At 34.4% G+C, this 4,979-nt stretch overlaps 1 protein-coding gene across 2 annotated transcripts in view; it reads left to right on the top strand.

Annotated features, from left to right (window-relative positions):
• The window catches only part of VPS8 (VPS8 subunit of CORVET complex), a 282,734-nt gene that overhangs the window by 181,694 nt on the left and 96,061 nt on the right, over positions 1 to 4,979 (top strand). The gene's annotated exons all lie outside the window — the stretch shown is intronic.

The raw sequence follows: 4,979 nt of genomic DNA, 5'->3' as shown, positions 1-4,979 counted from the left end.
GCAGGAATTATCCTTAGAATCCATTTTGTCTTCCCTTACTTTACCCAGGATAGAGACACACCAAAAAGAAAGAAAAAAATAAAGTCAGACAGCAGTATGATGCCATTGATCTTCATAATTTTCAAATGATCTTTATCCAGTGAAGAATGTCCCTCTCAGCTCTCTTTTAAGACTCTCCAAGCTCTCCTTCCGATCTGGTATGAAGCAGCTGGACCTTTGCTGATAAAGACTACTGTGTCCAGCAGTCTCTCACCACATTGTACGTTATCCTTTAGAATGTATCTTCACACGTATCATTTCATTGATCCTTATCATGAATTGAATAATAATTTGGTACAGACTACTTTTCTTATATCCATTCTAAAATATACTAGTCATAAGGTTTTTAATCATATATAAAATAATATATAATAAGACAGGAATACTTTAATTTACCAGGTAAATTAGAAAAAAATGAAATCCTAAAGCCAAAAGTGTCTTCCCTCTCATTCTACGCATTTAGCTTTATTTTGAGCTTTAACCACACTTTGACACATAAACTATAATAAATAAAAATTGATTTTTTACCTTGGCATAAGCATATGATGTTTTTTAAAAAATGTATTTCAGACTCATATCCTTGAAGTCTTTTGATATTTGAAAGTCTTAACTTTATTCTTGTGTTATACTGGCATTTATTGTAATTGTGTTCTTATCATTTTCCACCTTCAGTGGTTGATAACTCACACTAATAAGGAGAGTATGCTGATTCTTAAATTCCTTATTTGCATGTTTGTGATCACTGTAATGATAACTCTACCTTATATTTGTATAGAGATTTTTATTTTTTCAAGTTGCTTTCACATATAATGCTAATTTAAGCTCATTCCCATTATGTCATGTAAGCTCCTTCATTTGTTTCAGTCCCTGGTCTTTTGAGAAGTTAATTATTAATTGGTTTATATATTATATGTTACCCTGTTTGGTTATTATCTGTGTAGATGAAAGAAAGGCACAGTTCTTGCCCTAAAAGGCCTGTTTTAAGGGAGACAAGAAAGTATCTGATATAACTATTCACACGGCTCTAAAGAGCAAGTAATATTGGCCACCTTAAGGATTACCTTCTCTGAACCCCAGGTAGGGTAATTGCTACTTCTGCATCTGTACACTTTTAGTCCACATGATTATAGCAGGAGCAGCCAGGTGAAAGCATGACCCTGCCTCTTGACTCTGTCTGATTGACCCAGGGTAGGCAGCTGGCCTAAGAGGGGCCAATCAGTGTCCTTTCCAGGAAATTTTAGAACTGAATTGAAAAGATGAGTAGTTTATCTTCAGTTTTCTGGATTATATAAGGTACAAAGTTCAGGAGCTGATAGTGACTACCTTTCCATCATATGAACTGAAATAGTAAAAAGTTAATCTGCAGAGAAAAGAACAATGAAGCAGACACACAAAGAGGAGAACAGACAAGATGCATGGAGAAGAGAGAAGATAACAAGGAGAGGATTCAGGACACTAAGAGAGGAGACGACATGGAGAGAAAATACTGATGGCATCTGAGTCCCTCATTGTAGTTCTTAAGGCTTACCTGATTCCTTTGCTTGGATTCTTAAACACCCCAGTACCTTTACAGTTATTATCTTTTTTGAATAAGTTAGAATGAGCTAGGTTTCTGAATTTATATATGTATCTCCAGAGGAGTACCAATAAAATTATATATATGAAACAGACTGTGGAAAGATTTCCTGGAGGAGGGGATGTCTGAACTGAATCTTACACAGCCTAAAGGAATCAGGGGTAAAAAACAGATAGGACTATTCTAAGCAGAGTGAACTATATGTACAAAGAATTTGAGGTAAAACACGGTACATCTGGGGAGTTGCAAGTGTTTAAGTATTCTTGGAACATAGGACAAGAGTAAAGGTGAGTCACAGAGCTGAAATTTGAGAGGCAGAGACTCTGTCCTTAATTGCTTTGTAAGCCATGGTAAGGACTTTGGATTTTATTTTAAATTCACTAAATTCTCATTAAAGGATTTTAACCAGAGGAATGAAGGAATGAGGTTTCTTTTTAGAAAGATGGCTCAGCCTGTGTTATATAGGATAAATTGGAAGGGATCAAAACTGAAGGCATAGAAATACCCAGAATGTAATAGATACCTGAAGTTTGTTAAATGAGTTACATAGACTGGATAGGAGAAGATGGACTTGGAAATTACTTAGCTGATAGAATCTACTTAACTTTTTGACTGACTGGATGTAGGGGAACACAAGAAGAACCTAGGTAAAACCCTGATTTCAGTTTCATGTGGCTAACAGTGAGCAGTGGGGGAACACAAGTCTGGACTTTATAGGAAGAGGTAAGAAGTGGATCGGAAGATTTGGAAGTCATCAACATAGAAGTGGTAGTTACATTATAGAAACTAGGTGAACTTTAGCATAAAATGGAGTTCTAGGAAACATTCAAGAATCAGGTTGTTTACCTATTTTTATTTCCCATTAGAACATAAGGACCCTGAGAGATGAAACTGTACTTTGGCTAGTACTCTATCACCATCACTTAACCCATAGGCACCTGGCATATGATAGGTACTCAGACTTTGTTATAAAGCAGAAACTAACACACCATTGTAAAGGAATTATACTCAATAAAGATGTTTAAAAAAAAAAGTTAAACACAGAGTTAAAAAAAAATTTGTTTTGGCTATTCTGGGCCTTTTGCATTTCCATATAAATATTAAAATTGTCTTTCAATCTCTACAAAACAACCTGGTGCTATTTTGATGGTTATGTATTGAATTTAGGGAGAACTAAAGGTTTAAAAATCTTGAGTCATCCGATACATGACTATGGTATTCCATTTATTTCTTAATTTAAGATATCAATTGTAATAGGATATTTATACATAAGATGTTCTACATTTATAATTATAATATCTATGAATAAAGGCCATTTTTATTTAATTCCAATCTATTTCTTTATTTTCTATCTATATCAGTCTATCTATCGATCTATATATTATTCTTCCATCTATATTTTAATATCTTTTTCTCACCTTATTGTGCTGGTCAGGACCTCTACTATAGTGCTGAATAGTGATGGTGAAGATGGACAAGCCTTGCCTTGTTCCTAATCTTGAGAGAATTGTTAATTCTTTCATCAATTGCATATTAGATGCATGTTGAGAAAATTTGCTGTTCTTCGTAGTTTGCTGAGAGTTTTTGTTATGAATGAATGTGGAATTTTGTTGAATGATTTTTCTGCATATATTAAAATGTTCACATTCTCTTTGGTTTTATTTTGCTAATATAGTACATTATTTTGATTGATTCTTGATAACAAACCATCCTTGCATTTCTGGGATAAACTCCATTTTGCTCTTTTTATATAATGTTGAAGTCAGTTTGCTAATATTTTGTTAGAAACTTTCATGATTATGTTCATAAGGGATCTTTGTGGTTTTCTTTCTTTGTTATGTCTCTGCTGGATTTGGTTTTAGGACAATGCTGGCTTCATAAAATGAATATGGAAACATTTCAGCTTCCTTTATATTCTCAAAGGATTTGTGTAAAATTGGTATTTTTTATATTAAATTTTTGGTAGAATTGTCAAAAAAATAATAGGTACTCAGTAAATATTTCTAGAGTGAATATAAGTCAAGGATGGAGGAATTCCATTTCTGGCTAAGAGGAGTATCAGAGACTGGGTTTATCCTCTTGCTTACAACAACTAAAAAGTGGACAAAATATATGAAATAGTGGTTTTCAAAGAAATGGATATCAGGCAGTACAGGACAGTAATTCCTTAGAGACAGGAAATAAACAACGTAAGCCCTATGTTTGCCCCAGCTTAATGTCCTGAGAGAGTTTCCAGGCAATAGCAGGAAGGGGGATCCCAAGAAGTTTCCAGCATACTCATTGATTTGAGGAGATGGAGCTGAGAGTCAAGAGACACCAAGGTGACCAGAGTTTTTAGGGCAAGTATGAAGAGAGAGAACTCTGGAGCAATCAGAAGGCCTCCCTCAAGTATAAGTACATGATCTGAGGAAACTACCTAGGCCAGGGAAAGAATCACCTGAAAGGATTAGAGGGAATAATACCCATATTCACACAGGGCCAACAATAGAGTCTTATTCACCAGTAAGATCAGAAGAACTCATAATTCACAGAACATTGGGTAGAGTGCTCAGAAGTACTCAATAGTGGGAAACAGTTAGCCCTAGACTAAACATAGCTCCTGTCATGCCTTTCAAATCTTAAAAGCAAGACCTAAAGGATCAGACTGTTTCCATGTAATTTAACTATATCCCAGAACAAAGCTTAAAAATATTTTGAGGAATACAAAAATATCTAGGTTCCAACAGTGTAAAACTTTACAGTATATGTATGACATTGAATTAAAACTTAAAAGGTATGCAAAGAAGTTGGAAAATAAAACCCAGATATGATATTGGATATTGGAATTAGCAGGCAGGGACACCAAAACAAAAGATTAGTGAATTTGAAGACATAGCAATACAGACTATCCAAAATGAAACACTCAGAGAAAAGTGAAGCAGGAAAAAGAAACAAGAGTATCAGTGAGCTGTGGGACAATTTCAAGTGACCCAAAATACATGTACTTGGAGTCCTGAAAATAGAGAGTTGGAACAGAAAAAAATATTTGAAGAAATATTAGGTGAAAATTTCCAAATTTATTGACAACTGTTAGCACAGATTAGTAACCCCATACTCAAAAACATGAAGAAAACTACAAGGCACATTATAATTGCTCAAAATAAAAAATTAACAGAAATCAAAGAGGAAATCAGAAAACACCTCAAGACAAATGCAAATGGAACACAACTTTCCAAAATCTGTGGGATGCAGGAAAAGTAATCCTAAGAGGGAAATTTATAGCAATACAGGCCTTCCTCAAGAAACAAGAAAAATTCCAAATAAACCTAACCTACCACCTAAAGGAATTAAATAAAGAAGAACAAACAAAGCCCAAAGTCAGCAG

The sequence above is a fragment of the Lipotes vexillifer genome, unplaced genomic scaffold (assembly GCF_000442215.2).
Source record: "Lipotes vexillifer unplaced genomic scaffold, Lipotes_vexillifer_v1.1 scaffold513, whole genome shotgun sequence".
Lineage (NCBI taxonomy): Eukaryota > Metazoa > Chordata > Mammalia > Artiodactyla > Lipotidae > Lipotes > Lipotes vexillifer.
This window is presented reverse-complemented; position numbering and strand designations above follow the sequence as displayed.